Source organism: Zonotrichia leucophrys, chromosome 1A, assembly GCF_028769735.1.
Source record: "Zonotrichia leucophrys gambelii isolate GWCS_2022_RI chromosome 1A, RI_Zleu_2.0, whole genome shotgun sequence".
NCBI classification, from domain to species: Eukaryota; Metazoa; Chordata; class Aves; order Passeriformes; family Passerellidae; genus Zonotrichia; species Zonotrichia leucophrys.
This window is the reverse complement of record NC_088170.1, coordinates 44,768,205-44,796,100: the sequence shown is the minus strand read 5'-3', so window position 1 is coordinate 44,796,100 and position 27,896 is coordinate 44,768,205. Positions and strand designations below refer to the sequence as shown.

At 35.5% G+C, this 27,896-nt stretch overlaps 1 long non-coding RNA gene across 3 annotated transcripts; it reads right to left on the bottom strand.

The window, feature by feature from the left end:
* Positions 1 to 914: 914 nt before the first annotated feature.
* On the bottom strand, positions 915 to 22,224 carry LOC135457714 (uncharacterized). 3 transcript variants are annotated; one of them, XR_010442759.1, is made up of 5 exons: positions 22,154 to 22,224; positions 6,715 to 6,906; positions 5,382 to 5,470; positions 4,335 to 4,455; positions 915 to 1,071 (listed from the first exon to the last, which is right to left on the bottom strand). It is a non-coding gene; the product is annotated as an uncharacterized LOC135457714 (long non-coding RNA). The 3 variants fall into 3 exon arrangements; XR_010442760.1 differs by lacking the exon at positions 22,154 to 22,224 and adding an exon at positions 13,750 to 13,842; XR_010442762.1 differs by lacking the exon at positions 22,154 to 22,224 and adding an exon at positions 7,323 to 7,384.
* Between the last annotated feature and the right edge of the window lie 5,672 nt (positions 22,225 to 27,896).

Sequence of the window (27,896 nt, the reverse complement as noted above, 5' to 3'; positions counted from 1 at the left end):
AGCACCCATCCAATCTGTGAGCAGCCTCGCTGCCAGTTGGTGCTTTGGTCATTCTTGTTCAACACCTGTTAAGGGGGTTATTAATACCAGAGTTCAGCCAGCCTGTGCAAGGAAAAGCACTTCCCTTCCAAGCACTGTCAGCTGGATCTCATCGAGCTTACTTTCAAGGGTGGGATCTGCCTTTCTTTTGTCAGCCTGGGAACACCCATTTTTAGTGGAGGTAAGTGCTGGCAGATCTATGAAGACTGCAGCAGGCAGCCTACTGCCTCACGTTCTCAATGGACCAGTGTAGGAAAAACAAACTAATAGATAAATAAAGCTCGAAAACTAGCATTCAGACACTGTCACTTTTCCACCACTGTTTTTCCATTAACATCATTAGCACTGATTCTGATCAGAATCATGCTGCACATTTTTCAGTTAACTGTACATCTGGGTGGAATGAGAGAAAATGTTTTAGACAGTGAAAACACTAAAACACTGGTCAATATTTTAGCAACTCTCATTTGTTAAGTCTCTGACTTAATGTGCATTTATCTTAAATGAATCTGGTGAATAGTTGTAGTTTATCTTCAGTGTTGTTCAATCATTTTACACACCACCTTATGCAAAAGTAAAGCAATAAATGTCAATCATGGTACTTCCAGCCAATTAATGACAATTTAAGGGAACCAAAGATTTCAGTGTTTGAGCTGTAACATGTAGTATTTAACTGCCTTAAGATTCCCTAAGATTATTAATATAAACCACGTGAAATTAATGAATGAAGATAAAACAAATATATAATAATATTTTTGTTTATAGTTTATTACCTATTTTATAGTATCAAGGGATAAATAAGGTTTAATGCACCCCTGGAGGTCATATAGACCATATAGATAGAACATATATTTAGACAACACAATTATTTCCATAGTTTTTAAACACTATTGCAGGTAAGACAACCTTCAACCTTCAAATTCAAATCTAGTGAATTTATAACATGTTTTTCTTCACCGAAGTCTGGTCTCAGTTCCTCACCCCTTCTTATTGCGCCAAGCACAATCAGAACTTCTGAGTTCATTTTTAGAGCTGAAGGACAAAGCAGAATGTTAGCACTTAACAGGAAGCAAAATGCGCTGTTCTGTGCAAACTTGAAAATATGAGACTGATATCCTGAAATATGGAATAATAGTTTTTGAAGTATTCAGAGTCTTTCTATACCTTTTACTAACATGACCAAAGTAATATTTCTTCTAAGTTGACTAGAAATAACCACACTTTTATTTTTAAGGAAAGTGTAAGTATGTCATATTAAGATTTTAAAGATTACAGAAGATCTTACAAGTTATAAAATAGATCTTCCTATGGGGCAAAAGATTAATTATCTTCATTTGCTTTACCAACTATAAATTCAGTAAAAAAAAAGGATTATAGAAACAGCACTATTTTTTTTCCTTAGAGTTACAAAATATTAGTTACTCTGGTACAGTGTAATTTTCTCTATTTTTTCTTATTCAGTCTGATTACTGTAATTTAATCTTATTTTTATAATGATCTCATAGTGAAAAAATATATCTCCTCTTGTGAAGACAATTACTATCATAACTGAGCAAAGGTAAATATAATCTTAAATTATTTTATGTATTTTTAAAGTCTTCTTGTATTTTTGCAAAATCACTTCTCTTGCAGCTTCCCAGTAACTATAAATTTTGAAACAAATTCAAATTTATCTTTGTTGAATATTTTTTTACCACGATGGAAATGGGAATATTTTTATAAGAATGTTTATCCTATTTAAATGGAAACTATGGACATATAATTCCAAGCATATTTTGCTATTTCTGCCACTATCAAATAAATGATAATACAATTAAGCTAGTCTGCTCATAAATCAATCCTGCTGTGTGAAGGGTCACTTTACTATCTTATAATCCGAATGTAATATTTTTTGTAATGCAACTTCTACTATAATCCAGGAAAAATGTTGGACAAGTTTGCGTTCTAACAATGTATAATATGCTTTAAAGCTGACGCTTGTTGACCATGTGATTCAATATCAAGAATGTTATGTACTACCTAGAAAATGTGAAGGAAAAAGAAAAAGAAATTTTTCATAACAAAAAACCCCCAGCATTTTACTATGTATGTATATACATAGATATATATATATATAAAATACATATGAGAATATGGAGGCAGTTCTAATCTCACATGATAAAATGGAAGACAATTCATAATCAGGAGGGGATAAAATAAAAGAGTTCTTAGAAGGAAAAACAGGACAGAGTAAGGCACTATTGCATGTTAACCCTCTGTTAAGGCCTTAAAAATGAGAAAATATTATCACCTATTGACTAGGAGATAAATACTAAAAGAAATAACAAATTTGGTTGTCTGGCATATACCAGCGCATCAAAAGGGAAATACATTACTTTTAGTAATCTCAACCATGAAGAAGGTTGACATTTTTGACTTTATGCAGCAAGTTATTTAAATACACACTTAGAAATGTTAGGACATTAGCACAGACTTTAAAAATAAACACAGCTCTATTGGTAAAGTGTTGAAAATTCATCCTAACTTCACATCATTAAATATGAAGCATTTCTCCAACATCCATCCTCATTACTCTGCATTCTCATCAGAGATAATAACACCACCAGCTAGCACTTTTATAGGGCAATGTTGCTACATATTCAGTAGCATCATTAAACATATATTTTTCTCCATGAATTCTACTTAAGTAAGACTAATATTGTGGCTGACAGTAACTGTGATCGACCACAGTGCTTATCACATTAACAAATATTTCAAGCTTGTTTTAGTTTATAATTTTCAAATCCACCTGCAAGAAATTACATTACTGTTGACTTTCATTTCAACAGTGAAATCTTCTTCCATACAAATATAGAACAGGAATGCACAGAGTCATTTTGTTAGGAAGACTCATGCTTTCCACAAAAAACATATTGGGGTGCTTTTTCTGTGGCCTCAAGGGACAGGCATTATATCAAGTCTTTATATTCCTTTTTCTGTTAATTTCAGTTTTCATCATAGCCATTCTAGTTATGCTTCATTCAAGCAATGAAAAATAAAGAAAAATTAATGTACTGTGAAGTCATTATGTTAAGGGTCTAACAAGAGCTGACAAAAGAAAAAAATTTCTCATTTCAACTGTCAATCCACTCAAAGTGACAACCTACACTAGAGATGTCCTTGTTTTGGTTTAAATTTATATCTCTAATATTTTAATCTATTGGTTGCAACTGTTATTTCAGAGCAATAAAAGAAGTGACTTCTATGGACATTTAATTAATGAGATACATATTTAAAATGCCAAGCATAAAATAAAAGTACCATAGCTTTTATTTGCTTGATGGGTTTGATGAGTGATACCAAGTGCTTTCAAAATGATGACAGAATCAAATAATCATCTGCTATTAACTTTGAGAACACCTTAGTGTAAATTTCACTCACATTAATTGACTGAATCACAAAACTAGACCTGGGAATTATAGAGATGTTTTAATTTCATATTGAAATTTCCCTTTAGCACTAAATGTATATGAATTACATTGGAACAGTATGCATAAAACTTTGTTTTGAACTGGGATAAGACCACAGCTTTGCCAGTTAACAGAAAATATGAGTAGCACGGGTCAGATTGTCTTTGTTGATGAGTGACAGTGTGCTAGAAATTTTATATCTTAAATAGGCAGCTTACAAAATATCTGTAAAAATATAATTGCTACAGCTATACACTGGGATTATTTATATTAAACATAGTTTGTTAATGAACTTTGCTAAAACAAAATATCTGGCCTTGGGACTTCTTCTCACTCAGACACTGAACAACACAGAAGGAGAACAGTTCTTGTGAGACCCTGACACCAACTCCAGCTCATCAGGTGAGAGCAGCTGAAATGATTGATCTTGCCCTTTAGACTCTGTAATAGTAGAGTGTACTTAAAATGCATGCAGAGTACAGTCCTTTAAATATGTGAGAATCCTGTTTCTATTCAAATATTGAATTGACAGCCCTGAGAATGACATTTCTCTATTGCCAGATCATACCTACAGAACTGGCAACAGCCTGGCTGTCAGTCTGGAAACTCAGCTCCAAGTTCTCATATACAACACAGTCAGTAAAGAAGACACTGATTATTTGAATTATTCAAATCCAACTCTTGTGTTCTCCATTTCAAGCAGGACTGAGCCCAGGAAATGTTACAACATTACTTATTTTTCTAAACAAAAAATAAAAATAGCACTGAATTTTAGATAAACATCTGAAATAAGTACAATCACTTTGTCAGTAAAGTCAAGGCATGCTTCAGCTGAAACTGCCTTACCATCTCTTCTGTCATTCACTCCTGTCCCTCCAGGACCATAATCTCCTTTCCATGATTTTTGGGTCTATTATGCAAAATGAAAGACCCTTGACAGATCTCAGGAACTGTCTGTTGCCAAAAACTGCATGCAAACAACAAAGGTTAGGTAGGAAAATCTTGAATCATCTTGAGGAAAAGCAAATTTTACTCATAGAGCAAGAATAGGTAACTTTGCTGCAGTACCTCAGCTGTGTTTTGAAAAATGTTCAATTTATATTCCAACATTTTATGATTCGAGTGGAAAATAGTTCCACCAGTGTATAGAACACATTTGTTTTAAATGCCACTAATCAATGAAAATGAAATATTGGGACCAACATTAGTCAAATACATTGATGATAGATGCACAGAAATGCATAACTGAATAGCCTTTAGCTATATTTGTATGGAAATTGTTATTTAAAATATATTTTGTGCTCCCTCTAGTCCATTTCTATTTTAAACACTATTAAGGAATTTTTCCAAGGGGGAAAAGGAGAATTTCTTTCTCAAAGGAATTACCTTCATCTGTGGTAGAACAATTAACATTTTTAAACACTTACTATATTCAGTTCATGCTTCGCATGCACTATGCCAGATATTGCTTTGCAATGCTATGCTTTTCTGCTCATTTTTTTCTTTGAGAAACCATGGAGAGTATCTATCTATTATCTGTCTTTGGATATATTTATGGCATCATCATTGAATTTATTTTTTATATCACTGCTTTTATTTAAAAAAATTTATAATAATTTTTAAAAGGCAGAAAAAATTATTATATTATCCTTTTGCTGCACCAGCTGTATTCCTGCCACACAAGATATTGAATCCAACAATTTATAAATTAAAATAAAAATTAAAATTGAAGAGTTCCCATTTTTCCACAAGCAATGTCTAGGATTTGCCATAAAAAAACCCACAACTATTCTTCAGCAGAAGAGTCTAGGACAATCAAGCCAAGCGCCACGGGATCATAGGATCCCTCCCTGGCAGGTAGGCAGTCTCCACTGAATCCTGGAAGTCAATCACCTTTGAACTCAGAACATTTCATTACTGCTTGCATGCTTTTCCTTCTTCACTTTCCTTCCAGCCCATGCACTGCACCTTACATCACATACCTGTTTCTCAGAATGTTAAAGAAAAAAAAAAAAAAGAAAAAGAGAGAAAGAAGAAACAGGTTTTTAGTCAGGCAGAGAATGGCTAATCACAGACTCAAAGATGCCCTGGAGAGATTTCCATCTGGTTTGGGAGAGGTTCATGACTAGTTCCCAAACCAGCTGTTATCCATCACTCACAAGGTTTATGTCATGTCCTCTGCTGCCCTTCAAGTTTTCCCAAGGCCAAGGGATTCACAGCTGCATTCCAGTCTCTGCAGACTCCTAAAAGGACATCTGCTGCTGACAGAAGCTGATAAATCAGCCTGAGGACACAAAGTCCCAGATAGCACTCACAGAATCACAAGGTTTTGGGCACCCACTAAGGCATCCTACAACCTTGCCTACCCATAGTCAACGGGGATGAATTTCTCTCCTACTTCTTGTTCAGATTCATCGGTGTCATCCTTCATTTTGTTTTCTTCCCCACATTTGCAACTTTTGGAGCTGGTTGGTAGCAAGGAAGTAAACTCCTGATACATTTTTCTGAAGAACTGAGAGATTAAAGAGAAAATTGTTTGGGGACTTCCTTTGTTTGCAAAGGTCAGTTATGTCAGGCTCCCATCTAAGTAAACAGCTGCTGCAGAGTCTGATGGGCTCGAAGGACAGTCTAATACTTCAGACCTCAAGTAGCCTTATAGGCCTCATGTCTGACTTCCCAGACATGAATGGTATGAACTGCTTCTACTTAAGCTGGTGAATGAAGTTCCCAAAGTCAGCCAGCCAAATTATTCTCTGTAGGCACCTTTTTGACATTATTGAGTGTAGAGGCAGTTACATGTAGCTTGTACAGAGATATCTTCCTTTGGTAATATGAGCTGCTCCTGGCATGTCCTTGTACCTGCTTCTGAGACATCACCAATATCAACAATTTTTAAAGTCACATCCAGACCCTTTGGACTCATGCTAGAGCCTACTGGGTCTACCTGGGCGAGAATTAATTTTCCTTTCATGGATAAAACAACATCACTTGGGGAGTGACTGAGGGAACACATCTATGAAACCATTAATAAGCTGAAAGGGGACACAGCCCAGACAGATTATTCAAAATGGCCAGGGGAATGTTCCATACCATGTAATGTCAAGCCCAGTATTAAAAAAAGAAATAGAGGATGGCTGTAGTGGCTTTTGAGGTGACCACTCTTTAGAGACTCATTGGCTGAGGTGGGGGTGAGGGGTTTGGGGTCTTTTCCCTCTCCTTGTCTTACCTTCCTATATTCAGCTGCTTCTATTTTTTATCTTTGAGTGGTTTTCCCTTATTCTTCTTATTTTTTTTCTTCTGTTTTGCTGGGGGTGGAAGAGCAGCTGGGTAGGTGCTGGTCTGCTGTCAGGGCCAAACCATCACACAGAGAGTACAAACCATTAGATGTGCCAGTTCAAAAGCTGGGGTATGCGTCTGTCTGAGAGAAAACAGAGGATGAAGAACAAAAGAAACAATAAACAGCCTAATTTCCTCTAACCTTAATGCTTTTTTTCATTTATTTTTTTCTCTGAGCTGCCTTGTTATCCTAATTTATATCATTGTGCTGTAAGCTGGAGCTTTTAATAACTAGCAATGTTTGTCCACAGATATTTTCAGCCTCTCTAAGTAAAGAAATTCATACTCATAATAGCTAAACTCAAGTGTGAATAAACTGTTGATTTACTTATATACTGAGAAAAAACATAGTTGTGAAAAGAAGTTATGCCAAATCTTTGGCATACTGGCAACTCCTGGATCCTAGCTCATTTAAACAGTTCAGAGCTGTAGTGATTTGTGTCAGTGAGTTTGAAATGTAGATAGAGTAAAATTCAAGATTTTAGTCAAGTGGCGTACCATGTCCCAAACATTCAGTCCTATCTGAATGTTGCAACTTGTGTCCACACCTGTTGTCATTTCACCACCGTTTACTTCTATTCTGTTCTCTCTTAGCTGTATTTGGTGTGCTACTCTAGTTTTTCATGGAGCTCTTCCATAGGAAAGAAGTATGTTGGCTTCCTGCTGTGGAGAAATGGCTTGTGGAAGGCAGACAGCTGAAAATGGTGTGAGAGTAGTTCAAGGTAGTTGAGTTTTATGAATGAATAACCTGAAATAGAATTGCTACTACTTAATTTTTATCTGTGCAACCAATACACAACAAGAGTAGGATGTGTTCATTGTGCCATGGGAAGCAACTCCCAGTTGCAGCAGGGCAGTGGTTTCCATCATGTGATTGTCCAGCTGCCAGAGTTTAGCTCCTCTGCTGCATGCATTTTGGAGCTGAATCAAACTTAGATATTTAGTATGTCAAAACACAAAGAATCACTTTAAATAGCAAAAAAAAAAAAAAAATTAAAAAAAAACCAAAGCTGGAAATGAGACTTTGGTGTAATATTTGACATTCATACAAATTATATAATACCTACCAAGCAGATGTTTGTTATGTTTTTATGATAGCTTATCTTGTTCCAATGGCAATTACACTCAGGTGAGCAGGTCCCTCAAATGCTTGCAGTCTTCTATCTTTTCACCCTTGAGAGCCAACTTGAAAATCTTGGCTTAATGCTGTGATATAATATAATAACTTATCTACTCTCTCTTTAATTGCACCAGCTTATCTCCTTAACCTGTCAACTTTGACAAGCAATTTCTTTTTAAGTTTATATCTCTGCTATTCTTCTTATGCTGGGGCCAAACTATATGAGCTAGACACAATAGGAATACTACAATCACTTTATCATTAATTGTTTTTCAAATACAATCTGAAACAAATTACAAACTAATTGGAAAGCAGATTTTACTGTTCAAAAGAAAATGTTTCTTCAAAATCTAGGACACATTTCCTTGAAGTAAACTAAAATACAGTGAAATTAAGAGTGAGTAAAATTTTGAATTGTATTCCTGTCATGACTAGCTTGCGTCTTGTTATCTGTGTTAATGTGTCTTTGAAATTACTCAGGGAAAATAAGATTCAATACCCTTCATTGATTTAAGATAAGACAATTTCAGACTTTGTCATTACATTATGGCACGTGTTGCTATTATTTGTGACATTTCCCAGTAAATTATGTCTTGATCAAAATACAGTACAATTCAATGATTAAAATAAAAGGTTACTTGAAGTACCTCTCTTTTTATTATGATAGTGATTCAACTCAAGTCTTTCATAAATGGCATATGTTTTATATCATACACTGAAGGAGGAAAGCCAGATTAGTCTGCTCTAGCAAGGCTTCTGTGAAAACAGAATTTCTTTCTGTAAGAAGCCATCATATAGGATCTAGCCACAGGAGTGTTTCTGCAGAAAAATGAAATGTTTTGGATGTTTGCTTCCAGTGTCTGACGTGAAGATAATGTGGCCCTCCTGGAAAGTTCCCTGGGGGCTCCCTGAGACACAAGATAGTGGGGGAAAAGTGCCCTCTTCTACATAACCTAGTGTCCACCAAAGTGTACATGAACACTGATCTTGGGATTCTTCTGACCACATGTCTGTACAGGCTCTTTAGATTCCTTCTATGTGAATGCACTGAAATAACACTTTTAGACTACTTTACCCTAAAGCTGTTCACCTTAACCTACACCTATGCCTATGACACACATACCTTAGCCTTGAAGAGTCTTTACATGAAGTTTGATCAGATCTGGATCTTCAAGCAATTCAGATTGTCAACCTCTTTGCTTTGTAGTTATTTTGAGGCTTTGCCTGTTGACAAATTTGTCAATTCTCTGTTGTATGCTGACATAGCTCCTTTGGATTAGCTTGTGTTATTTCTTTTTACATATATTATATACACTTTATACATACCTTTTATATGCTTGAGGATGTGGGGCGGAGTAACAGAAATAATCTAGGAAAATTATTTTTTTAAATGCACCTATTCTAAGCAAGATTCTTTTCTACACCAACTATGTACGTGGACTCTACAATTCTCTGCATATTCTGCGTAGTCATTCACAAAATTCTACCCTTAACATTTCTGAAATACCCTGGAGGGTTCAAAGCCTGTTTATGGGATATATTCAAGAAAAGCACACAGATTCGTAATCTCATCATCTGAATACACAACCCAGCACTAGCCCAAAGATCTGCAGCTATGTTTTGTGAAGGGAAATACCTTGTTGATTCCCTCAGATATTTTTGAGTTTTGAGGGGATATGTGGTTATCTTAGCTTCTTTTTACTTGACAAGTTTATTTTTTCTTAATTTCACTGCAGAGCAGAAATTTTGTAGTAGAAGTCTTCTCTCTCTGTGACTGAAGAAAACCTGTCCTATGAGCCTAATATCTTTATGGCAAGAGCAGGAAAATTTGTCCCTTGTTAAAGATCCCTCTAATTCAGATAGATCAAGATGATCCTTCAGGCATTAAACAAGGAGTTTTATCCACTTAAATTCCTGAGTTTAAAGTAAAGCAAGACATAGATCAAGCAAGCAACAGGAAAAAAGTTGGGCAAGGATACATTGGCTAAAGGCTGTTGAAGACAGAGGAAAAGTACAAGTGTCACAGGAGGTTCGTCTTCTTGTTAACAGCTACAAATACCTGCACCAAATACCTCCTTTGTCTTAAGTTTCCCACTCTCACCTCCTTCAGTCTTTGAAGAAAATGGAGTTCTCAGGTGGACTCTGGTGCCCCTAATCACATCACAGAATCATAGAATGCTTGGGTTTGGAAGGGCTTCACAAAGAACATGAAGTCCAGCTCCTGGCCCTGTACAGGACAGCCCCAAGAATCTCACCATGTGCCATTGTCCAAACACTGTGAAATCTGTCAGGCTTTATGCTGTGACAATTTCCCAGGAGAGCTTCTTCCAGTGCCCAATCACATCATCAGAAAGTCTTAGAAATGGCTTTTTTTTTTTTTTGCCTTCACCCTGCAATGTGCGCATATATATATACATAAGGGATAAAGGGTAACCTAAATGCATAGCAACCAAATGTTACATTTAAGCAAGAAATCCCTGCTAGAACTACAAGAGACCAGCAACCCCATATGAGACCACATCCCCACCTGACACAGAACACTGTGTCTGAATGCAGAGACTAACAAATGCCTCAGAAACCATTTTTATAAAAAGCATGAAAGGTACAAGTCATTCTTCACTAGATTATTTTCCCAGATACCACCAAACTGCAGACAGCTTAGATAAGGCTATCAATATCAGTGCAAGTACACTGGAACTGAAAACAGTATTTTATCCTCAGGAAAGTGTTGTAAGCACAGAAGAACTCATCTCCAAAGAAAACCAGATGTAAATGGTAATGGGAAGAGGGAAGCATTACCTTATTGCAGGATCAGGAAAATAAATTATTTATAAACTGAATAAAACACAACTTTGAGTCATGAGGAGAAATTAAGGACTAATATTTAGTCAGTGCCCTGCCCTCCATCCTCTCTGAAAAAAAGAAAAAAGAAAAAAAAAGTAAAACTAGAACAGGTTGAATGTTTGTGGATAAGTGCTTTCCACAGCAGAAAGGGCATATTAGATGGGACCAGAGATGATTGTCTCATCCTTCTAAGGCATAACCTGAGCTTCAGTTTTAAACAGCTACTTGGTTTTACCTATACTTCATTGCAGGTTCTGTATTAATTGGATTTCTAACAGCTAGGTTAGAAACCATGTAGTCAAGTGTTCAAAATCTTTCGATGACATCTCCCTTTATAATTACAGATCTATTGAAAGTGGCTCAATACAATTCCAAATATACATGAAGAAATACAAGTTTCTTTAAAAACACTGCAACTCTGAACTCACATTTGTGTTTTTGCAGAAATAGAACATTATCCTCCAAGAATAATTAAGATATCACTGAAGAAAGACGGGAACTGTAGCTAATGAAAAAAATGCAAATGTGGTTCATTACATATTAGTACTGTGTTACATTGAATAATTTTCCTTATATGTGTTCTACAAATTTGGCAAACATTATAATTTGCTTGTAACAGCAATAAGGAAAAATTTGTTCTTAAATGTAATACCTTTGGCTAGGAGGGCAAAGCAACAATCAACCATCTCATAAAGGTTTTTAGTGAAAAATACATAACCTCAATCTTATTGTATTTGCTGTTCCTGCTCATTAAATTGTAAATGTTTTTGTGTGTGTGTGAATTATCCATGTAATGTTTCCTGAATGAACCTCCTAAAGCAATATTTAAATATAAGAGGAAGGAGGTTTAAGTGATTATATCACATGACCCATCAACTCTGTAGAAGAGGAAACTCTGATTTCCCATTTTTACAAATATGCAGTCCAATGCTGAATACTGGAGCTAGAGATCATGATTCAAATAAACAAGGATGCTGGGTTAGTCAGGGGACTGATAATGCAGCACAGAATGCTTAAGCATCTTCCTGCTAACACTGCAAACCAATACACCTCATTCACCTCACTGATGTTTGAGGACTTGAGGATAGAAATAAAAGATTTGATTTCTCTTAGCATATGTGCTATAAAAGCAGCTATAACAAATGAAGTTTGCCTTTCATGTCAGAGAACAATAGGTCAAAGTTTTGCTCAGCCTATGATATTTGTAACATGGTTTTCTTATTTTTGGAACAGGACTCAGCCTTGTCATGGCTAGTGATTTTCACCAACTGAAGGGCTACTCTGAATTGCTTTTGTAAACAGAATTGTGTTATGTATAATTTGCTAAGGATCTTTTTCTCCTTAAATTGGTCTAGAATTTCACTCTCACCAGTATGTTGATGAAGGATTAGTTCCAGGTGCACCAGAAACTGCAGGTAGAAGCATATGCAAAATTAGGGTGGTGTAAGCTTCCCTCAGTTAGTGGCTTTGGTGAAAGAATACATCTACATTATACAAATGAATCTTTGAAGAATCAAGATGTTTCATGAGCTTGTCTGGGTTCAGTAGTGTGAAGCTGCTCTAGAAATGTTTCCTCATGTGACATGGATTGTGGTGGTGGCAGAAGAGATCCGTGAGAAAGGAGATCCCTCTGATACTCTGAGTAAAAGAGACACTAAATTTGGATGCATAGAAGTTACAGTCAGAAGAAATACAAGTGAGAACAGAAAACTGTAAGAAAGATTTTTTTTCTATCCAAATTCAATTCCCTTTCATGAAAAGCAACATGTAGGAAGTAGTCTTGAGGTGAATCCTTAATCCCATCTTGGGAGAAGAAATTTTCCAAGGTGTTATAGAAACTTTTTAACACTATTTTTAAGTCAAGCTTAGGGGTATTGTTTGCTTTCCCTGTACTTCCTGATGCTAGTATGATAAATTCAAGTTTCCTCTGATCCTGTAAAATGCCCAGCATTAAGAGTGGTTTCAGGGTTGATAACAAATTTCCAGCCTCCCTGACCCCAGGGACACAAGAGTTTCTGCAAGAATACTGATTTCTTTCATATCCTGTCATTCAATGGTCCAAGATCCCCAGAATTGTAGGCACTTCACCTTCCTTCAACTGCAAAGTGCCCAGTCTTCAGATGGTGAGTCAGAGCTTTAGCCACTTTTTCTAAGGCAGAACAAGGATGGTAGATTTCAAATTGTTTTCTCTTTCAGGTTATAACAGAAGGAATTTTGGCCAAGGACAGGAATTAAAACACAAATTTGTGAATTAAATTAAAACTTAATTGCAGGTTAAGTTATCAAAATCAGTCTTCTTTAGACTATTGCAAGTTTATATTATGTTCGCTTTGGGGTTTGTTTTTCCTTTTTCCATTAGTATGAAATATTTGCAATTTAACTAAACATTCTAAAAGCACTTGCAAGCAAATTTCTGATATCAGATATTGTTCATCCTTTCATGATTGCCAGGATCATTTATGTGTCTCTCTGCTACCCCTCTATAAATCCTCCACAGTTACTGAATTAGCATTCAACTCTACTGTTTTTTCAAATTATTCTACAAAAAAATAGAAGTCAGTATTATCAAAATCTGTAATTAAGGCAATAAATAAATTAACATGTAATTGATTAATGCTCAATGTTCTTTGGTTAGTTGCTTTAAGAACACATAGATCTTCACTGGAATAAATTTAACTTCATAAAGGTTCTGAAAGTCACAGAAATCCAATATATTATTTGAATTAGATCATTACAGTTCAAAATACATCTCAGAAGACTTTCTGACATATTTATTAATTTTTCCCAGGAAGGCAGAAACAATTTTTTATAAACTGAAAATCCAGTCAGAGTAATAGAAAAGTCTCACCGAATCCTGAGCAAGTCATTAATCCTGCACATTTAATTTAGAACCCAGTATGGTTCTGCTACTCTCAGCTATCATATAAAAAGCAGTATGATTTTCAAAGAAGTTAAACTTACATGTATCACTGTCACATTCTGATCTGCAGTGAGGCCACAGCACTCAGTATCCCTTAAATGTTTCATTTCCATTATGTAGCACGGTGGTCTAATGTTTTGTACTGGAAAGATAATGAAAAACTCAGGAGAATGAAAAGGAAATCAAAGGGAAAGGATGTGCCAAAGAGAAAAGGCAGACAGCATGATTTAAAAAACCTTTCTGGCTTGCCTGAAATGAAATGTCAAACACACTATTTCTAATGCTGCTGGTCCTCCTGCTGTTTCTGATTCTGATATTTCTTAAAGCCTAGGATGGAAAAAAAAAAAAAAAAAAAAAAAAAGGAAAAAGTAAAAGGAGAGTTTTTAAAAAATTTATATGCTCAAGAACATTTAATTTTTTTCTGATAAGGTCATTATATAAGTGTATATATACTTCATTAGGGAAGTATATTAGCTCATACAGTACCTGGACAATAAAGCTGCTAGAAGTTTGGAAATCAGTCCTTGTTTGCCTAATGTGGGACCTATTTTCCAAAATCACTATCACTGCTGCCTATCTCCTAGCAACTGCTGGAAAGCCTAGCAACTGCAAGAGAATTTTTTCTCATTATTTTATGTTTTTGAATTGCCTTCATGGAGTAGATTCTTATCTGTGATTGCATAAAGAAATAAAGAGCTTTTAGAGCCTCTGGAAGTGATCTTTCTCAGCTCAGTTGTATGAAAGTGTATTATGTTTGGATAACTATATGCATCTACAATTGCTACAGTCCTCTACTGAAAACCAGAAGTACTCACGCAGCTAAAGGGAGTATTCAAAATGGACTTAAGTCTGAAGCTCCGCATGCGCAAATCCTTACAAAGAAGAGATACCAGTCTGTCCCACAGAGCGAGCCAGGCAAAATCACCATGAGAAAGATCCCTCCTTGTTTCAGCAGCTATCAAACATCCAGGAGAACTGGGTATGTTTAACAGATGTAATATGTACACTTATAAAAGTGGAAGAACTGAGTGAGGTAAAGAGGCCAGAATCTACTCCCCCAAACAGAATTTCACAGTCACAAAGAGAGCAATCTCTTCAGGTCACTGCTCAGATGCCCATATGGAAATGTGCCTAGCCAGAAAAGTGGGGTACTTTGAGAAATAAGCAAGTGTCTTCACTTAAACTTGTTCTTACCCTGAAAGTCTCAGAATTTTAGACATTTACATACCTTCCCAGGAAAAAAAACAAAAACCAAATAAAATCTCATGAAATTTCCCAGGGGAAAAAAAAAAGGAATTATAGTGGAAAGACTATTTGTTTTCAAAATTACAGCAGAGCTAAATGAAAGCTAAAAATCAGAAAAAGTGAGTACTAAAATATAGTATTTTCTCTGTAAAGCATTTATTCAGTAGATTGAACTGAAGGAATATAAAGTGAAGATGAGCTCTCTACAGGGATAAGTGGATCCTTTGACTGAGTAAGTACTGTTTAAAAACAGAGATGAATTCTGACGGTGTTCCAAGGGCTAAAATATAGAGAGAAACTTAAAAACAGAGTTTCGGTTAATAACATACAATTTCACACAAAGAACAGATATCATGTTATGTTTTCACCTGTGTGCAATAAAGTAACAAGCTTCCCAGCTTTCCAGTATTTGTCCTTTCATTTCATTATAAAGCAAGGATTGTTAAATAGCTTTCCTAACTTCTTTCATTTTGTGTCATTCATACAAAATATATTCAAATTAGGGACCCCTAGTCAGAACTCTAACTTTGGAAGGCTTCACAGGAATTTTCTAAGGGATGTATTCTACCTAACAATTCAACATTCAATAGAATGTGAATATAAAAGTGTCTCAAAGGCATCTTTATATGTTTAGTTTTTCTTGATTTTTTTTTTTTATTAGAGACACATCTGCTTTTTATTCATCCTGATCTGATTAAATGAGACATTTTTGCATTATAGGATATATGGGAAAGGAAATGACTGACTACTTTCCCAAGTACTCCTTCAGTTTTTGAATTCAGTTTTCTTAAAAGTTACTTTCATCTCAAATGGTTCTATGTTCACTTGCAATCCTTGTTTTGAAAAACTGAATTTCTTTTATAGAGCATAATTATATATATTTAATTTCACCTAGGTATTTGTCTATATAAAAAAAAAAGTCAACAAAATAATGCTTGAGCCAAAAGGTTACAACAGGGTTGCCAAAAAAAATCTTATCCCATAAAAATATGGGCAGAATACGTGCCCAACTATAAAAGTCGGACAAATTTTGTTTAACAAGCCCTTTGTGATTAGGTAGAAATTAAAAACTGGCAAAAAACAAATAGAGAAGAAAAGATAATATTTTTGAAACTTACCTAAAGAAGAGAGAAAGATAGGTCAGGACAATTGCAATATGGTTTCCAAAAAGTGTTATCATATATAGGAAGAATAAATTACAAAGAGCCTGTTGTCTATTAACTCAGAAAAAGCAGCTCTAGGTCTTATAGTCTGACACTACTGAAATGCTTTTTGCCACAGCAAAAAATAAAACTGTTCAATGAAATTTCATGAGCAGTGTCACTATTGTGACCACTGCTGTCACAAAGAATGTGTTGGCGAGTTCAATTCTGAGAATTTATTTTCCATCACAAAAGAGAATGGAATACAGATGCTTTATCTTGTCTTCATTAATTCTCTGGAACAGAAGCACTGGCAGCTTCAAGAGCATATCCTACAGTTCTTGAAGGGATCATGAGTAGAAGGGAGATTTTGAGCAGCCTCATATGCAGATGTTTTGCTGTGTGTCTCTTAATTAATTGTGTCTGTCTTTGCTGAGAGTCTTTGTCATTTTGAGAGACTGTTGATGCAATCATGGATTTTTTTAAGGCAGACATCCTGTTAAAGAGATGTGTTGCCTTCTGTATCTGCATAGTCAGGACCTGACAAGACTTCTACTAATTTTTTTCCTCTAAAACCATGGTGTATAACTGCAGAAATTACCAGAACATACATCCGCATTAAATTCTGACAAAAATCTCATTGTTATTCTCTTTTTTTTTTTTACACCAGAAGCCTGTAAATATAGAAGACGGATCAGGAAAAAATGGATGCACAACAGAGAGACAATGGAGAGAACAGGTTTTATATATCTCTGGAATCAGATTCAGAAAGGGAAATGGATATGGACAATGTTGTCATGTCGTGTCTTTCACAGATGCCATTATCCTGCCACCAGACATCAGGCTGGAGTCTGCATCCTACAAGAGCCTCCACAATGCAGAAGAAATACAGAATGGAAGTCTAGACACGCTTTTCAGCATCTGCTGCCTGTGTTATCCAAAATAAAGTGCTCAGTGGATACTCTTTGAAACATCAGTCATAACTTTGAACAACTTGGGATGGCTAGTTTCCTACAAGTTGTGAGAGGCCAGGAGCCATTAGTGACTGGTTTGTCAGTTTGGGCTCCAAAATTATATCTGACTGCTCATGGCAACACAAGGCTTCCATGACTCTATGCTTCCAAAATTTTGTCACCTGTTGCTGGCTGATACACTTCCAAAGCATACTGCAGTCCCACCAGCCTTAAATGACCACAGCCACAGAAGCTGTGGCTTCCCAGAGGCAAAGCTGGCACAACACTGAAATTTCTCAGAAGTCATATGTCAGGCTAAAAGAAGCCCAGGAGACAGACCATTCAGAGAATTCTCCCAGAGCAGCTGCCACAGGCGACCAAGAGCACACCAGTCTGCTCACACTGAGCCTTTTTTCAGTCAGTGTAAGTTTGGGCAGCAGGCACTGCGAGGACACAACAAAGAATGCTCAATAGAATGAGGAGAAATAAAACAGGGCTTCTTTCCTCATGGTAACATTATATAACACATAGGGCTGGTAAAAAATGACAAAATACTCGTCTCCGGGGTACTTCCATACTCAAGAAGGAAATGATTGTGGTCAGGTAACTTTGAATACCAAATGCAGTGACAACACGTGGTCAACATTGTAGACAGCTCTGTGCAAAGCAAGCCTTCTGAAAAACTGTGAATGTAGAGACTTAAGCAGAACCTGTTTGGATGTACCCTTTTAGAGGTGCATTGTCTGCTATTGTGGTTCCATTGTCATGGAGAGCCAGGAAGGAGAAGCACTACTTATTAGCAGTAAAGACCTTTTAAAACTATTTGGAATAAAGGTCAAATCTTTCACTATGCTTATTAGGAATTCTAATATTAGAGATGTGTGTTTCACCTGACTTCTACAGTATTTGTGTTTCACCATTTTTCCCTGATAATACAATACAAAATATTTATTGCTTTGAAGGAAAAGGAAACTACCAGGCTTTCAAAGAAATGCCTGTATAAAATATTTAAATGCATTGCTGATTGAATTATGAATTGGCAAGAAACTTTCAAGGTTAAAATGGAAGAATTATCATCTCTATTAGTGGACATTGTTAACATGCTCATTTATTAAAAAGACAAGTAGAATTAAATAAAAATGGTTTGCCCTTGGGTGAAAATTAGTGTGACTGTGGAGAGAAATTAGAATAAAGGAAGGTGATTTTTTTTCCTTTCCAAAGATCAATTGAATTTTCTACTGGTTCCAAGGTGCAAGACAGGTTATGTCATAAAGATCAACTATTGCTTCAGGAAGGAGAAAATTGATAGATTCATTAATTCACAAAGAAAACTCAAAGTCCTCCTAAATACTCCAAGAAGTGGGGCAGGGAGGATGGGTGGTGGCGGTAAAATCATCATCACTTCTAAGGCAATATATCTCAAATTAAAATACTTATTCTCAACCATTAGTTGATGCATTTTAAAAGCATAACTCACAGAGTACTTCAGTATGTCTCCAGAAGCTTAAGTCATGCAAAATCTCTTCCATATTTTCGACAAAAAACAAAATAGAAAAAAGTTTACCATCAAAAATGAAGTTTAATATAGATGTAATAAAAGAAGAGTTAATTCAATGGAGCTAAATCTTCTGGGAAGTAGTGAGATCTATTAATGCAATAGACACAACACAATTTTCTAGAAAATTATTACATGGTTAAAGCCAATATTATCTCACTAAGGAAGTCCTTATAGCAATTGAGTCCAGGCAATTTGTGATAAGAAAGACTTTCCAGGCACTTGACCTGGATGAAGTCGTCCAGTCTCTAAGATTTCAAGAGTAAAGACTTCATGTTTTTAAGGACGACGCATGCAGAAATTGCATCTAAGTCATTATTCCAATTCCAAATCTCGATTTTCATGGCTGCCTGAAAAGGGTCACTGCATAGACCTCTGCCATTGACTTCCAGAAAGGGTGTGAAGGACAGAAATTCTGTAGGTGGCATAGCTGTGCAAATATGCCTCTTGTCAAGCAAATGCATGTAACCTGACACTAAGAAATCTCTACATTTCCAACCTGTCAATTCTGCTTTAGGTGAAAGAGCTGAGATGCTCCAGAATAAAGCATGGTTAAGAATGTTTTGCTAATGTTAAGCCACAGGTGCAAGATGATCTTTAGATATAGATATATAAAAATATTAAATAATGTGTTTGCGTGTTTTAATGGAAAAATATTACTTCAGTGTTTCCATTGCAAACAAGGGCTCTGAGATTTGTAAACAAAATGAAAATTCACCAAGCTGAGAGTTTAGTGGAGTTAGGGACCACTAAATGTAGTGCCCATTGCAACCACTATAAGAATATTCCTGAAAAATACTTAATATTTGCAACAGTTTATAAAAAGTATTACTTATTTACTTATCTCTGATTATGTGCATTGAAAGCTAGAATGTAGTCATTATTCACACATACCAGGCCCAGATCCACAATATTCCTTCCCCCTTCCAAGCATATAGAAACTGAAAAGAAAAACCTGTTGTGTTTTACAGGTCTGGTCATTACATATTTAGCTCTTACTACATAACAGCATGAAAATGTTGAAATGTTTGGCAGGTGGGCTTCAATTCTTCACAAATGCAAGATAATACACATTGAAAGGGGATAAAATATTGAGTTCATGCACACTAGAATGTTATAAAGTAACTGGAGACCTAAAGAAAGAGTACCCTGTCATCAATATCACTATTCAGTGAAAACTTCAAGTCGTTGGTAACCTTGGCTAAAGAAAAAAATATTAGGCTATACAAAGTGCAAGATAAGATATCCTGAAAGTATTTGTACACAGAATACTTTTTTAGTTTTACAGTGGAATATTTACAAGGCACACTGCTTTTAGTTCTCCTCATGTGTTCTCAACAAAACATAACAAAAAGAGGAGGGAAAAGTAAATAGATACAAAGCCTGAGAAAAACATCTATGTTTAAGGTATCTAGTCTGGAGGTTCTTGCTATGCAATCCTATAAGTTCCTTGTGTAGCTGAATGAGAGAGAAAGACAAAATAAAGACCTCAAGTGAATAGCTTAGTCAATTCGTCTAAATATGCTTTTTTTTCCCTGCTGACTTAGAAATTCCTACTGTTGTAGATGTGGTTCAACTGAAATTTAGGATCATGTGCCCTCTGTAAAGGGTTGGCCTAAAGGATTGCCTCTATAACACAAAATGAATGAGAAAGAAATAAGCATTACCATAACTGCTCTTGTCTTTCTCTGCTGCTATTTAAACATGAACACTGCTGTATTATGTTCCAAACATGTCAGTTTATGAGCTGTTTAGAGACTTTCTTTATATGTTAGAATCACTCCTCCTGGCACAAGTAGGTGAAAACTGTACTGCTCTGCACTAATAAGGCTTGCCACATGAAGAAATAAACTAACTCTAGTTCAGTCAGAAACACAGCCTAAATTTCTGTCTTGAACCACAGATGGAAAGAGTGCCAAAGGGGTATCCTGAGCAAGATCACAATTCCCTTCCCAAGCATACCTATGTCATTGTCAGTTTGAGGGGCAATGCTGCTGCTTCTGTAAAAGTAAGACAGCATCTCTTCTGTTTTGGAAAGGTTCCTTATGAAAAGAATGTAACAATAAAATGTCTTTTATTTTCATCTTTTTCTTTATGTATCCATAAATGTTGACAGCATGATCTTTTAACCTTTGCCTATAAATATGCTTGGTGTTGCAATCTGTTTTGTGTACTATAGTTAGGATAAGCATGTGTAGAAAAACAGGGAAAAGGGAGATGATTGGAAAGAAGACTGACAGAGAAAGTGGGCTTCTTTTCTTAGCCTAACTAGAGTTTTACACAAACCCCTCTTGCAGAAGTTTGGCACTTCTCTGCAGCTAACAGTGCATTATTTTCTGCTTGCTTGAAGACGTATTCATTCACAACATGCAAGATGATTGTGTCAAGAGAAAAATATTCATAGATTTGAAGGGCTTGCTTTTTGAGGTATCCATAAATGCAACATCTAAAATCTTAACTGGTGTCAAATAAACCAGATAGAATAGAGAATTTATTTATAGCATACAATTACAACTAAAATTGCACAATTCAGATAATCATTATGATAAGATCATATAATATTAATGTAAGCAGCAAAAATCTTTAGCCTCCAAAACATAAAACTGCTGATTTTATGAGTATGCACTATAGTACTAAATTTTTATACTCACTAATGAAAAACCCAGTCACAAGCCTGAACAGTAAGTTAGGGTTATTTTTGTCTAGACTCTAATCAAAATTAAATTATATTTAAAGAGCAGAAACCCTAACAAAAGCCCATATATCCGTGTATGACTGTAGAGCCAACATTACTTGCTGTTAGGTGACAGTTACTGTCATTATAACTGCAGTACCAGGGAAAAACTTTGTAAGCAAGTTCATAAAACAACTTTCTCCAAACAAGTCTGTTTCTTTGTCTCCTTATTATGTAGGAACAGGAAACAAAGATATAAAAGACAGAAGATATATTTGACAGTTATAGCAAATAACACAATTTTTTTGTCTTTATGGTCATTCTCACAGTAAATTTATCTTTTGATATCATGCTACTAGTGACATCAACACAGAAAAAAATGTCTTTTTCATTTCATCATGTACCTTTTGGCATTTGGGACCAAACCTATTTTGTTGTATACAAATCAGAGGGGAAAGATAAATGTATACTAAAGAACAAAAGTAAGATCAAATGTGAATCTGCTGATAGTGTAGTTGCTCCCCTTGGCCTCATACTTGGCTGAAGGAGCTGTAACACAGGGGGAAATACAATGCTTTGACAGCATGTGGAAATGTGGTACAAAGAAGATGAAGCACAGACGGAAAAAAGGAATTCTTTGTCTAATGTGCAGCAGCAATGTGCTTTCCACAGTGGCTTTATCTGCCATTGGAAAACTGAAAAGGCATACTGTGGGAGACACAAGCTCCAGGATAATAAAAATTGGTCTCCCAGAGGATAGGAAATATCTGCATGCTACACCCCAGGAGGTAAGAGTAACCCAGGTTCTTGTTAATAGCTGCCCTGGGACAGATTAGAGTGAAGTGATGTTGTATTCATATTTCTAGAGTCCCATACCTTCTAGATGGTTTTCTCCCAAGCAGCTCTTCACAGCAGTGTTGCTCCTGCTTCTTCATCAGGACTCCTCCAAGGTTCTCCCTGACCACCCCACCCCCTTTTATCCCAGCTACCTCCACAGGCCACAGCTGCCACCCAATTAAGGCCATCACAGCTGCAGCCCGTTTACAATAACTAGAATCGGGGCAGGGTCACTTATACAATACAGAGATCTTTTACTGCAATACATATATTTACTCAGGTCCCTATATTGTGACACTGAATGATCAGTGCTTTTAAATATATCTATTTAAAGTTTACTTTAGAACAATTTGTTTGAAATGGAAAGCAGGTATGTAGCCATTTTAGTTATTACTATCTGCTGTAATAAGTAACATGAGACACAAAAATATCACTTATAAAAATCTATGCGGAAGAAGAAAGGAAGAAAAAGAAAAGGGTGCATATTCACTGCCAGGGAATCTACAATTATGTCTGTGGAAGTTACAACCTTCATTCACAGGGACTAGGGGAAGGAGCCCATGAAACATAGCCTGATGGCTTAATAAACGCATAGGTTCAGGTGGGAAGAGCCTGGTATCTACCCTGTGTAGAGAGGATATTTCAGTCCTCAGGTGGAAGGCCTTAGACTTTAGTCTGGGGGCACTTGAAGGGTCTTTGATGGTTTTTAACACCTAAGACACAAGAGCTGCCTCCCATGTCAGTGCAGTTGGGCCAGTAATGCCCCATCATTTTGCAACAGAGCAGAGGACAACTACCATGGCAAAGAACACCATCCTGCTGTCTGTCTTGTCAGCCTCAAAGCCTGGCTTCACCAAAGCACACTGGAGCCTCCACAAATGGATAAATATTTTGAGTAATTAACCGCTAACAGCCCAGTCTCTCAAACTGTACCCATGCCCTTGTACACATATTGTAAAAATTAAACAGATCCAGTGCTGCTATGAATTGATTAGGACCAGCAGGTCTGTTTCTCCCATTTCCAGCATATGGAACAGAATACTGGGTTCACAAAGGGTTTGATCCTGCACCTGTTTCAGTCAGTGAGGACTCATCACTTAGTTTACTTTGACATTACCTATATGTGGGATTGAAAGAATATAGCAGTTACAGCAAGAAGTTACAGCAAATTTTGTTGGGTTTTTTTTAGTTTGAGACTTGTCCCTGCCTCTTATTCTTCAAAATGTTATCATTTAGGGCTGAGGCCTCCAACTCCATAGGAGGTGTGATCTTAATTACCACTCAGAGAAAAAAAAAATCATCTGGTGACCTTCATCCCCTCAATTTCAATGAGCACATTGAAAACACATATCACTTCCATTTGTTTCTATTACTTCAAAATACTTGCCCTTTTCAAGGTAGGGCTTTTGCTGCTGTATATATTACTTTTCTGAATGTGTACTGCAATTACAGTCTAATTAGATATTAAAGACAGTTACTAAAGGTAGTTATGAAAGAAACTAATTTAAATGTTGTAAATAAAATGTTGGTAATTGCTAGGTGAAGGTAACTGTTTGATAACTACAGATGTTAAATTGCAGATACCTGATGTTGAAGAAAAAGCCTTGAGCAATGAAGACTGTCAGGTGTCTTTTTGCAGATACATCATCTGAAAATTCACCTCTAGGCCAATGAAAATGCCCATGCTATGCCAATTTTTCATTCAGTAGCTAAATGTTCATTCTATAAAGCCTGAATTCTATAAAGTTTTGCCAGAAAAAAAAAAAAAAGATTACATTGTCTCATAATTCCTTCAAATGCATGTAACAAATATAGACATATTTTCTTATTCTTCAGTGAAAGTGCAATCCGTCAAACTCAGAGGACTCATCATGGGATTTCTAGACCAAAACCTAATGAACATGGGCCAGTTGCTTGCTGATTGGCTTCAGATTCCCAGCCATTTTTTTTTTTTTATTTCACAAATCTCTAAACCAAAACTTGTTTTTAATCTGGATATTTTTTATAATATAGTCCTAAAATCAAAGTTCCAAGTTGCAGAGAGAATCATCACATATCAGATCACTCAAACAATACATATTTATCAGAAAGCAGTATCTGAAGGAGAGGAGCAGAAGGACACAGAAGCTCCAAGTGATGCTGGGTCAGAGCTCCTCACAGCTCCTCCAGAAAGAGGAAAGAAATCAGCAAGATGTATTGACTAGCACTCAACAATATATCTCTTATAAAATGCTTTTCATGGCTTAGAATGAAAGGTAAAACTGAAGGACTAGTCAGCCACCAGTGATTGGAAAACTCCCAAGGTAAGCAATTGTCATGGCTGCTTTTACTTGGCCTAATTATGACAGCAATTTGAAATGCATATTCATTATTAGCAGAATCTGAATTCCTAAAGCATCTCCTAGGCAAAAAGAATGAAATTTTAAAAGAAAATAAGAATTCCAAGAGTGGATTTTCTTGACAGAGTTTTATTTCCTCAGAGGAGTTTCCAGGTTACTTATTTAAACTCACTGTGTTATCTGCCCATTGAGAAGAATATCTTAACATTTTGAAGCATGGTCAAAATTCATATTCTCTTTCCAATCAAAATCCTGAGGAAAATGTAAATTAAAGTTCAAAATATCCTTGGTAGTCCAAGTGCTGAAAATCCAAAGAGCCTTCAAAGCTCAAATCTCACATGATAGCCCATCTTCAGCCTCAAGAGAAGCTGAATGTTCCAGGCAGAATGGGGTGCAAGTGAATATATTTGTAGACAAGTTAGAGAAATTTAGGAATCTAGAGGTTAAGAATTAGAGGGAGTTTGGGGAATTAGAAGCCACTATGGTTAGACTTTCTAGAAGATAGATTCTTCAGGCCAGTTTTAAACTTTAAAACAAAGTTTTGATAGATGATATTTGTTAAAAATATATACTAGTATAAATTATTACTTAAATTTTATCAAGACTATTCTTTCCATTCAAGATGCCTAAGACTAGGGACCATCAGAAAATTAAACACCCAGATTTTGTAAATATGTGAACAAATAGCACCCTGATAGCGAATTAGTCAACTTGTATGTAACTACTTTTAAAGCCGAATGGAAATTAATGTTAAAATAAGTCTTTATAATATTTATATAACTAAGCACAAATAAAAAGAGAATAGTAAACTAGAAACATGTTCAGTGTGAGAAGAAACGTGACCCTTTATCAGCAGGCAACAGTAATTTAAAGAAAAGAGATAGCTTTTTAGACAGCATGTTTAACGCAAGGCTAAAGTCTCTGGTAAAAAACACTCACCAATTAACCCTGATAATATTTTTCTAGATGTGTAACCTTTGGCAAGAACAATTTCTCCACCTTTATTATCCAAAATTTCAGCTATTTAAATTGAATTCTTTATAAACTAATTTATATTTAATGATCAGCACTTACTGCTATGGTTTAATTGACAATGCAGAGTTAGGTAAAAGAATGAACTCAATATTAGGTTTTTTCCAACCTTATGGATTCTATGACTCCAGGATTCACAAAGACAGAGAAAAATAGTTTTATTTTGTTTTCACTTTTGTTTCAAATTGATTTAAATTTTCTACAGCTGAGGTATTGGAATGCAAAAATCAATTTATTTTTTTAATTCAATCTAAGCAGTTTTTGTTAAAGTCATATTCTTTGCATTGCATCATTTGGGATTCAAAGACTGCAGGAAAATCTTTATCTACCAACACGGGACAATTCAAGCCTTTTTAATTACAAAAGCTCTCCTGCCAGTGTTAGAGTTAATTAAATCTTCCTTTTTGTTAAATTTAAGTCTAGAACCAAATTCAAGCTGACAATGCCTCTTTGATTCTTGGTCTCAAAGGGGGAATATTTCATTTGTTGTGAAGCCAAAACCATGAATGAACTATGGCTTAAATAAGGTAAATTGAAATGAAGGAAAATAATTAGTTAATAAAGGGAGTTTTTTATTTGTTTTCACATTTCCTTGCTTTTTTAATTTTTCTAACACCTCACCTCAATAAATAAGGCAATATTTTAAGGCACATAGACAAAGAACAGAAATATTAACTGTGCACTTCCAATTTGAAATCTTGACTTACTACAAAAAGAGGGAAAATCTATCTGTGTTTAAAGTTAGAATCTACTTCAGCTTCTCAGTTTTTTGTACAACTATGTCTTCATTCTTGAAGGAAAGAATTACATACATGCACTTTATAAAAGGAGCTCAGTCTTAGCGCATCCTTTACAAATGCAAGGAAAATTGAAACAGCCAACTATTATCTGTGTGAAGGCCAGAATTATATTCTTATATTATTACAGGGGATCTATTTCTATCCCCAGTTCTTTTTCTGTTTCTTTTATTCATGTGGCCTTTACATCTTCACTAGAAGCTACTATTCATCATTGCCATTTCCTCTAAGTTTGCAAACCTTACAGTTCTTGCTGAGAAACTTCTTTAAAACATCAGGACTGTTGGGAAGAGTAGCTAAGTAAGCTTCTTTAGTGTACAGAAATTATGGAGGGTGACTTTTTTATTTTTCTTAAACCATTAGATACAACTGTAAATGTCTCTTTATATATAAACAGAGCCTTACTGATTCTGTTAAGATAAAGGTGCTGGAGAGGAGATGACAGAGATAGAAAAGGAAACTTTTTCACCCTTTCCATTTAAAATATACTGAAGTAAGATACATTCCATGCTTGCTGTCTTTAGTGCTTTCTGAAAATAAAAGGCATTTAGAAGAGTAAATGCTGATTTGTCAGGAGTCAGTAAGGTATAAGTCCAGTTTTTGTCAACCAGATTTCAGCAAGTTCTCAGAAGACAACCTGATACCTCTTCTACATGGTAAACACAAACCTCCAGCTGGGTAAACAGAAATCATTTAACTGTATTTGTCTTTCTAATATAAAAGTGTCTGAGTGAAAGATTATCCAAGATTTCTATAGATGAAGATTAGGACAGCATGACCTTTTACTTAAAAAAAAATAAAAAATCAGTCCACAAATGTTAACTGTTTGGACATTTTTTGCTTTTATGACTGACCACAACCTTCCGTGGAATTGCAAAAAAAATTCTGGTTGTGCTGAATTCAATCAACAGTAGCTGATAAATCAGAAATAAGGGTTTTTTTGGAAGAATTAGAGCAGAAAGGGAAGGAATCAAGAAAGTATAATACACAGGTTTTATTCTTCCTTCCACATATCCTATTCTGTAACATTAAAAGCAGTCAGAAAATAAAAATCTCAAAAAAATTATTGCATATCTAAAAATAATCCCACCATAATGTCAACAAAATCACTTTCAGAAATTTCTCAGTGGAAACAGGTATGTGTCTGACTGAAATCCTTTTAACTTTCTACTTTGAATATTTGTACTGAATGCCAATCAAATGCAACAGAAGAATTAGTATTTGCTGCCAATTTTCTCCTACATTGCAAAAATTCCAGAATCATTGATCATCTACCAATTCTTTTTATTCTTTGTATTATCATCATAACTTCTACATTCACCTAGACAACAGTAACTTTGTAGCAGAAATACTGTAATAATACTGAGTACTGCAGTGTTTCACTACAAAACTCCAGGTTTCTCCACTTAATTCTTATTAAACTTAACATTTCACAGCTGTTCTTTCAGCTAGAATGAAAAATATTTCTGGCATTAATTTAACTTTAGTAAAAAGTTGTTTTTTTATAAGAAAAAACATTATAAATTTCTTGACTCAAAAGGAAACAAACCTCTACAACAGACATTTTTTGCCAAATAGGCAGAAGAAAGTGGGCCACATGTGCCAAGCAGGATG